Source organism: Rattus rattus, chromosome 3 (assembly GCF_011064425.1).
Source record: "Rattus rattus isolate New Zealand chromosome 3, Rrattus_CSIRO_v1, whole genome shotgun sequence".
In the NCBI taxonomy this organism is placed as follows: domain Eukaryota; kingdom Metazoa; phylum Chordata; class Mammalia; order Rodentia; family Muridae; genus Rattus; species Rattus rattus.
The window spans coordinates 60,184,900-60,195,389 of NC_046156.1; the positions used below are offsets into that span (position 1 = coordinate 60,184,900).

Consider the following 10,490-nt stretch of genomic DNA (forward strand, 5'->3'; position numbering starts at 1 on the left):
GAGAGAGAGAGAGAGAGACTTGGCCTGGTAGAACGTAGGTAGGTTATGAAGACCCTAAGGGATTTCTCCAGCTTTACACCCACTGCCTCAGGTCAAGGCTAGGCCAAGTTCCATTCTCCACCCACAGTTGTTGGAAGAGCAGGGGCATTCTTGAAAATCTGCAGAATGTACTGATAGTCACCTGACCCTCTGGTCCCAGATAGAGCTCGAAGGCTTGCCATGTAAGTTTGAACTGTAACCTTGCTGACGTAACCCGTACCTCTGAAAGTATAAAAACTGCTTGTCACAGCCTTCTAGTCACTCGCCACCAAGGGCTGACCCTGATGTGCCAGAAAATAAACCTTTTGCATTTGTATCAAACTCTGTTCTCGTGCCTCACTTAGGGGGTCTCCCAGTAGTTTAGACTCACTTCAAGCCTTACACTGTAAACATAAAGAGATGTGTGTGTATTAATAAAAAATGAAATATAACTTAAATACTCTGTAAAGTTTAACTGAAGTTGAAAATGGAAACATTAAAATGAAAGTACCAGAGATATATGTAGTGGTAGAGCACTTGTCTGCCATGTGCTGGGTACTGGGTTCAACCTCCAGGATTGCCATAAACAAAAGAATCAGGACGGTGTTCATCTTTAAAGTATACTTGCTTCATTAGTGTACTAAACTTGGAGTGATACAGAGGAGGTCAGTATGGCTCTCGTGCAAGGATAGCGTGGGACTTCATGCATCATGCTGTGCTTTTCAATTAAGAAGAAGGTAATGGAGATGTGTGTCACTTGGTATCACAAGAGGGACTGCTAAGGAAGGAAAGGGAGGGGCAGGGAGCCTGAGGAAGGAAGTGGGGAGCAAGAACAGCAAACCCAGGTATGTATGAATGCAATGATGATGTCTATCACTTCGCATGCTACTTAAAAAAAGATGCCTAGGCTTTGGGGTTAATCTTGGTGTAGAGTACTTGCCTAGCCAGCCCAAGGCGCTGGGTTTGGTCCTTGGCTTAAAAAAAAAAAAAAAAAAAAAAAGGACAAAATTCAAAACAGAAACCTAAGAAAATAAAAAAAAAACAAAACAAAAAAAAACAAAACAAACAAACCAGGAAATAATTCATGACCATAAATATCAAAATTAATGACCAGAGAAATACATCACTATTGAGAGAACAAAATACAACACCAGCCATAAACCGCTCAACTAAACAAATAGAATTTGCCTGACAAGTATTTTAAATAATTATTTTAAATAATATAAGGAAGCTCAATGAACCTCAAGAAATTACAGAGCTCACGGAGATCTAGAAAACAATGGCCCAAACAAGATGTTTTTTTTTTTAAGATTTTATTTATTTTATTTATATGAGTACACTATAGGTATTTTCATACACACCAGAAGAAGGCATCAGATTCATTACAGATGGTTGTGAGCCACCATGTGGTTGCTGGGATTTGAACTCGGGACCTCTGGAAGAGCAGTCAGTGCTCTTAACCACTGAGCCATCTCTCCAGCCCCCAAACAAGATGTCTTAACAGATTGAAATTATTTTAAAAAAAAAAAAAAGAACTCAAATTCTAGAGCTAAAAGTCAATAAGTGAAGAAAATACAACCAAAAACATCAATGAAAGTGAGCATGTGAAAGAAAAAGGTTGTGAGTTAGAAGACAAATTGCTTAAAAGCATAGTCAGGGAAGATAAAAGGGAAAATGAACAAAAGTTCATGAGATTTGTGGGACCAACAGTATCCGAAGAGAAAATGTTTATATAATAGGAGTTTCAGAAGAAGAGATCTTGTTACATGAGAAAAGTCCCTAACAGCAGAGACATCACAGAAACTGATCCCACACAAGCAGAGTTTTTAGGGGGCACAGACAAAACCCCAATGACTTGCAGAAACTATATCTTCTCTGAAGATTCAATTCCTTGTTGAAGTTATTTCTTCCATATATGGTGTCCACTGTAGCCCTGTGGAGCTTGAGGCCCCCAAAGAGAGCCACAGTCTAATGGATTGACAGCTGCCACAAGTCTGCTTTCCACCAGTAGTGGTAAGCTCGGACTGCAACATAGAACTCAGGATTGAGCAGGACCTTGGAAAGTGTGCAAGTTCCTCAGATCCAGTAGACTGGTTGATGTTTAGGTCCACTGACGTTTGAGAACCTTTGCTTTGCGCCCAGCTTGCACTTAGCAAGGTGCCATGATTATTTCTGAAAAGAAAAGCCAGGGAGAATGTTTTCTGTCTCTTTATTATCAATTTACCTGTTAACTTATTGGGATTTTAAGGGTTTTTATAAAATGATTTTTAAAAATTATTAGCTACCTGTGTGTATATGTTAATTTATATGCATATGAGAACAGGTGCCCCAGAAGCTAAAAGATGATAGATTCCCTAGAGTTGGAGTTACTTGTGGTTGTAAGCTACCCTTTATGGGTGCTAGGAAACAAATTCAGGCCCCCCTTTCTATACTTGGACTGCCTGGTTAAGCCTAGTGGGAGAGGATGTGCCTACTCCTGCTGGGACTAGATGTCCGAGGGTGGGGTGGTACCCAAGGGAGGCTCCCCCTTCTCTGCAAAGAAGGGAAGGGGCAATGGAGGAAGGATTTATAAGAGTAAGACTGGAAGAGGGGGGAACTGGCTACGATAGGGATGTAAGACAAGGGGTTGGGGATTTAGCTCAGTGGTAGAGCGCTTGCCTAGCAAGCACAAGGCCCTGGGTTCGGTTCCCAGCTCCGGGGGGGGGGGAGGGAAGGAATGTAAGACAAATAAAGAAAATAAATTATTGAAAAAAAATAAATGAAATAGAGGGTTCTGGAGAGATGGCTCAGTGGTTAAGAGTGCTGGCTGCGCTTCCAGAGGACCAAGGTTCAAGTCCTAGCAACTACACGGTGGCTCACAACCATTTATAAATGGATCTGATACCCTCATCTGGTATGTAGGTGTACATGCAGCAGAACACTCATACATGTATAAATAAAATAGACTTAAAAATGCAAGAGTTTTTATTTTAAAAAACAGACAAATAAATGCCAAGGGAGTTTATCACCACAAGGTTTCTTTCCTACAGGAATGATAAAGGGCTGTTCTCTAAGAAGAAAGATAAAGAAAGGGATTGGTAACATACAACCATCAGAAAAAGCTGGGCAGTGGTGATGCAAACCTTTAATCCCAGCACTCATGAGGCAGAGGCAGTCAAATCTCTATGAGCTCAAGACCAACATGGACTATAAATTGAGTTCCAGGACAGCCAGGGCAACACAAAGAAAACCTGTCTCAAAAGACAAAAAAACAAAAAACAAAAAACAAACAAACAAAACAAAACAAAAACAAAACAAAAAAAACAAAAAAAGACGAGAAAGTAGGAAATTCTCTGCAAGTTAAGTAAACTGCATACATTGTTAGTATGAGGTTTAAAAATAAAACTATCAAGATACTAGCCACAATAATTTGTTAATGATATAAAAAAAAAAACCTGAAAATCTGCACACCAAAATCAAAATCAGAATGGATATTATGAGGTTAAACTGCCGGTTATCTTTTATGATTGATCTTATCATCTTAAAATAGCCTATTTTATGTAAATGCTATGATAACCATAAAGTCAAAGGCTTTAGTGAATACATAAGAGGTAGATAGCAAGGAATCAAAGCATCAAGTCATCATGGAGAACTGCAACAGAGGGAAGGTAAAAGGATTTACAAATAACCTGAAAACAATTAACAAAGACAAAAGAAGTCCTCAGCTGGCAGTAATTATCTTGAATGTAATGGATTAACTATCCAATCAGAAGAGATAGAGTGACTGAATGGATAAGAATGCAACACTCGGGATTGGGGATTTAGCTCAGTGGTACAGCACTTGCCTAGCAAGCGCAAGGCCCTGGGTTCAGTCCCCAGCTCCGAAAAAAAGAAAGAAAAAAAAAAAAAAAAAAAAAAAAAAAAGAATGCAACACTCAACAGTATGCTGCCTGCCAGAAACTCACGGACTGAAAATGAAAGGATAGAAGATACCCAAGCAAAGGGAAACCAAGAAAGAGCAGGAACAACTGTACCTACTCAGGAAAAAAAAGTCTCTGAGTCAAAAACTGGAAGGGAAGGAGGAAGTGGGGGTGGGCACATTATATAATGATATTAGAATGGATTCATTAAGAATAAAGCGCCCCCAGCTCAAAAAAAAAAAGAATTAAAAAAAAAAAAAGAATAAAGCATTATAAAAATACATGCACATCACAATGAAAGACCTAAACAAATAAGCAAATGTTGGGAGCCTGGTTGATTCAAGGCTTTCTTAGAGGTCCTGATGAAAGGACAAAAGAGAAGAACAGTTATGTGTCCTTGCCTATGGGCAGACTTGGCAAGGTCTGGACTGGGTCTGGGCTGGGTCTGGGGCCAGGGCCTGGAAGAAGTTAAGGTTTGGTTAATGGAAAGTTGAATAATCCCTTTCCTCTTAGACTGGCATTACAAGTCTCAAAGCCAATGCGCTCAGTCTGTGGTGAACTTAAGATATCATGTGTTCCCTTAATGCAACATTGCTTTATTAATTTCCTGCTGACAAATTTATTAACTTTATTAACTTCTATTTCCCCACTGCAAATCTAGCTGCACTTCTTAATAAGTTTGCTTGGTGTTAGCTATCAGTCTCTGCAAGACCTCCTGGTTCTAGCTTTCTTATTTTATTTATTTTCTTATCCTCAGTCCTTGCCTTTAGGATCTTATCACTGAACAACAACTTGCTGGTCCAGGTCAAGAAAGTACTAAGATATCTAGAAATCGAGAGGGAGAGGGAGAGGGAGAGGGAGAGGGAGAGGGAGAGGGAGAAGGAGAGGGACAGGGGGAGTTAGAGAGAGAGAGAGAGAGAGAGAGAGAGAGAGAGAGAGGCAGAGAGAGAGACAAAGAGAGACAGAGAGAGAGAGGCAGAGACAGACAAAGACAGAGAGACAGAAGCAGGCAGAGACAGAGACAGAGACAGACAGAGTACAGTAATAGTACCAGTCTTCAATACCCTTTTTCAGTAATGGATAAATAACCCAAGCATATAGTCAATAAGGAAACATTGGTCTGAACTACATTTGAGCTAATTAGAACAGTCTGTCCTACAACACAAGATGGTATTTTCTTCTTAAGTGTATGTGGAACATTCTCTCATCTGAGTCAAAGGTTAGGCCATAAAACAAGTCTTAAAATATTAAAGAGGGTTGAGATTATATAGAATATCTTTCTGACCACAGTGATGTGAAGCTAGAAATCAGTAACAGAAGCAATTTCAGAAGATCACAGATATGTGGACATGTGGACATGTGGACATGTGGTCATTAAACCACATACTCCTAACCACCAGCACATCAAAGAGGAAGTAAAACGTGAGGCTGGAAACCACTGTGGAAAAAGCCAGGAGCACAGTATAAACCACAACTACAGAACGAAATGCTCTTTCACAGTGACCAAGGCTGACCTCGAAACTGACAATGAAACAAGCTAACGTGAAACCAGAAAAAGAGAAACAAAGTCCAAAGTTAGCAGGGAGAAGAAAATAATGTAAGAAATAAAAATAGACACTAAAAATGACCAATAAAATAAAGATAAAATTATCGACTATGTTATCTAAGAAGATGCAGGGAAGGCCAGAGACTCAGAATTAGAAGTGAAAGAAGAGACATTCAAGTCATAGTTCAGAAATAAACTGCTAATATGCCTGTAGACAATTACATGCTAATGAATAGGATAATTTAGAAAAGAAGATAAATTCCGTACATTCTTAACAAGACTGAAACGTAAAACAATGGAATATATGAGCATGAGGAGACTGAATTAGTAATAAGTGGAAGGTATTTAGTCTGTAATATAACAAGAAGAAGATGGCCCTTTCAGAAGAATGGGAATGCTGATCCAAAGTTAAAAGGAGTATCTCCCCTCCCACATGTAAGGATGCAGCAAGAAAGTGCATCGTTTGAGTTAGAACTAGACACCATGAACTGATGCTTGGCTTCATCCTGATAGCTTTGAGAAATATAAGCAATAAGATTGTATTGTTCAGAAATGACTGCAGCATCCCTAATAGACTGATACAGAGGGAAAACTTTCAAATTCATTTGACAAAGCAAGCATTAGCCTGACAGTAAAGTCAATCAAAGCCACTGGAAGGAAAGTATCCCTGATGGACATAAATACGAATCTACTAGTAACCTGGATTCAACAGCCTCTAAAAGGCTCATCCATCAATCAAGTGGGCACTGTCTCTGAAACAAAAGGATTGTTCCATATACATGAGTCTATACGTCTATATGTGACTCATAGAAGGAAGTCATCTCAGTATATTCAAAGGAGGTTTTCAATAAACCCAACAGACTTTCATGATAGAATTCTCAAAGTTATCTTTAGAAGCAATATATCTCAATTCAATAAAAAAGCAGTCATAGCAAGCCCCTAGCTAACACCATTCTCAGTGGTGAGAAGTTAAGAGCTTTTCTACTGAGATCAGAGACGAAGCCTGGATGTCCACTGTTGCCATTTTGATTAAGTTCACTATTGGAATCCAGAGCAATAAGGGAAGAGAAGAGAATAAAAGGAATCTAACTTGGAGAGGAAGAAGTTGAATTGTCTGTTTACAGACAAGTGAGAAAGCCCAGAGAAAACTCTAAGACTCCAAAAACTATCTGGGCTAATAGCTGAATCCAGTAGAGTTGAAGTATTTACAAAACCAATATTCCCAAAGCAGTGTGCTTCTGTACCCAAATGATAAACTAGAAAGTGAATCAAGGAAATAGTGGCATCTACAGCAGTGAAAGAGGAATAAATTTAAAGAAGGGTATGAAATATTTACAGAGCGGACTGAGACACTGATGAAAGAAACAAAACAGAGATGAATAGGAAGGTGTTCTGTGTTCATGCATTGGGAAAGTTGGAATGTCCACAACGCTCAAAGAAACCTACAAATCCAATATCATCCCTGATGAAATTTCAATGGAAGTCTTCACAGAAATAAAAAAAGAATCCTAAAATTTACATGGAGCAACAGAAGGCCCCAGATATCAAAGAGATTTAAGGAAGAATAAAGCTAGAGACACTATGTTACTGGATTGGATATTGTAATATAGCAACAACAGAAACACCACACGGTCATGGTATAAAACAGCCATGACCACTAAATCATAACAGAGAACTTAGAAATAAATTTACCCAGAGTTGACAGGTTTTCAATAAAGATCCTGAGACCAGAAAGTGGGGCAAAGTAGCGTCTTCAATGAGCAGCAATGGGAAAACTGGTCACCCACATGCAGGAGACAGGAATTCTGACTGTCAGCAGATTGTCTAAAAGCCCTGTACAGGGACAGGGACACTTACCCCTAAGGCATATGTGTGAACATAGGGACACTCACACCTATGTGAGCGGATGATGAGACCAGAGTGAGGTGCCTCAGATCTTAGGTCACTCTCCGTCTTATTGTCTAGAGATAGGGTCTCTCAGTGAGCTGGAAGCCGTCTCTTTTGCCTTGACTGCTGGCTGTCCAGTCAGCTCTGCAGATTGTTCCGTCTCCAGCCTACAATGCTGGCGTTCTAGACATGAGCAGCCATATTCAGCTTTTTCTCTGGGTGCCAGGGATTTGAACTCAGTTCCTCAATCTTTCAGAGGCAGTGCTCTTACGTAAGAGGCATCTCTAGCTTGGATAGACATTTCTCAAAAGAAAACATCAGTAGTTAGTAAGAATAAAAATGTTCTAGGAAGCGCAAGGCCCTGGGTTCGGGTCCCCAAAAAAAAAAAAAAGAACCAAAAAAAAAAAAAAAAAAAAAAAAAAAAGAATAAAAAATGTTCAGTATTTTTAATTATCAGGGAAGCACAAGTCAAAACTGCAATGAGAGGTCATTTCCTATGTGTGAGAATGGCTGTTACCAAAAGGATGAATGGTACTAAATGCTGACCAGGAGGGAGAGAAGAGAATTCTTGCACACTGTTAGTTAGAATGAAAAGGACTCTGTACAGAAAGCAGTATAGAGGAGCTTCAGAAATCTGAAATGGAACCTTGGTAGCCACTAAAATCCTATTCACGCACCTTGGTCCACTCCTTGGACAACCATGCCTGACAAACCTGAGATGGCTGAGGTCAAGAAATATAGTAAGTCTAAATGAAAGAAGCGAGAAAGGCAAGAGAAAAATCTGTCTTCAAAAGAAATGACTGACCAGGAAAAGCAAGCAGGTGTGTCGTGAGTACCAGCACGCACTATACGGCCCACAAGCATGGCCTTCTTATTTCTTTCTTAGCTCTTTAACTTTATCAGATGCAAAGAGGTTGGGTAAGGTTTAAATGACCCTGCTGCCCTTTCACATCAAAGAATCAGAACTGCTGTTCAGGGAGGCCGGGCCTGCCACTCTGGCTGGCAGGAAAGGAAAAGAACCTGCAGGTTAATGAGGGGGAAACTGGGTGGGAGATGGTGAAATCCAGAGTAAATTTCAAAATGATTCAAGGCGTCCTGCAGGCTGTAAAATGCAGATTAGTCAGAATGGCATTGTTTTGCCCAGATGATTTTAATTATTGGAATGTACATTTTAAATATCCAAATGAAAAGCTTCAAGACTTGCAAATGCAACTATCATGTGATTTAGTCACCCCACTGTTGGGTCAGCATCCAAAGGAAGGCAGGGCAGTAAGTCAAAGACATCCACAATCCCATCGCCATGGTAGCATAGTTCATAATGATCAAGGTATGAAATGTAAGCCCATGGCTGTATTGGATATTTGAATGAAGAAAACGTGTAAATGCACAATAGAGTACTATTCAGACTTTAAAACCGAGGATACATTGTCACTAGTGACAACATGGGTGGAACTGGAGGTACTACGTTAAGTGAAACAAGCCAGACACAGAGACACGTACTTCGCAATTTCACTTTTATGTTGCGCCTTCAAAACAAGGAAAAAACAAAACAAAACAAAAACCCCAAATCATTGGACTCATGGAAAGTAAAACTGTGGTTGTGGAAACTGGGGGACGGTGAAGGAATCAGAAAGATTGATGACCAAGGACTCAGACTTCAGTTGCACAGGAGGACTAAGATCAAGAAGTCTGCAGGCAGAGTCGTTCCTATAGTTCCTAGGGTGAATACGATATATTTGAAAACTGATAGTAGACTTTTCATGTCCTTGTCATAGAAGTAAGTGTGGCTCTAGAGTGTTAAGGAGCCACTGATTCCTCGCAGCGTGTCTGATCTGTGCTTGTCTCTTACTGAGTAAGTTTTCCTTATCACTTCACAAAGATAGTGTGGTGATGCGCCTGTTAATAACTTGACCTAACAGTTTGCTATGATACACATATCAGAGCATCATGTAATACACCATATATATATGGCACATATATGAAGTACTTAATACTTCAATTACAAATATATACACATGCACATATATAACATTTTATTTGTAATTGAAGTATTGAGTACTTAGAGTTAGTGATCTCCAATATTTAAAACATACAGTATAAAAGCCAACACCAAAATATATATTAGAATTAAAAGACTTTAGTTTGGCTCTTTCCAACCTCCCTCCCACCTGTTTGTTCAGGATCCCTTCTGCTGTCTCCAGCTAGGGTAGATTCATTTATCTGTGTTGGACTTTTTCAGATAGAGCTTGGATCTGGCTTCTCTCGTAAAGTAATGGTCACATCAAACAAGCCATGACCAGGGCAAAGGAATTTTAAAGCACACTCATTTTTAACTTGTCACCCCACCTCTCCTCCAGCTTGCTTTGGTCATGAGCTTGAAGCCTGAAATTTGAAAGTAGGAAGGCAAGGGTCTTAGTGTTCCTTGTTTTTACCTCTCCTTTGCGTCCTCCCAACCCCAGAGGACGTAGCTTCAGAAGTGAACACTTGGAGTTGATTAGAGCCCTGCGGTAGATCATGATTGCACGTGATGTTCTGGGCTGATCTCTCTTCAGGGACTCCGGCTGACTCTGAGACCTTCCGGTCGCCTGCACTGTGCAGAGCAGTGCAGCATTCCTGTTAGCTGTGGAATGCACCTCAGCAGTCATCCCCTAACAATCCCAGGACTCACTTCCGTCTTGCTGCCTGTCATTGTCCTCAGGTGGTAAGTCTGCCATCCCTAAACTATTAGCTGTGGATGTCATAGCTAACTGTGCATTCTAAGCATGGAAGCGCTGTAACTATTGTGAGGAAACATTGCTCAGAGCTGGAGACGGTGCCTTTTCCACTTTTACGTCACCAAAGTCTTGCATACAGAATATTTGGAACATTTGCTGTGTTTAATATAGGTTGCTCAATATTGCCATGGTTTATGAAGGCTTGTGAAGTGAATATCCCTTCACTTGATCTATCTACTGAATATGCAGTAAATGAGTTTCATGTGTTCACTTGAGAACACCAGGATAGACAAGACATCACCCTTCCCTAGAAGATCTCATAATCACCAGAGGAGGCAGGTGCATTGTAAAATTGCATAAACCCTCAGGAAAGGGTGTTCTAAAGTTTGTACATAGAAGGAAAGGTTGATTCAAACCAAGAAGCTA

General features: G+C 40.0%; 1 pseudogene; it reads left to right on the top strand.

Moving 5' to 3' along the window:
* The first annotated feature begins 8,050 nt into the window (after positions 1-8,050).
* Positions 8,051-8,182, top strand: LOC116895398 (annotated as a pseudogene).
* The last annotated feature ends 2,308 nt before the right edge of the window (positions 8,183-10,490 follow it).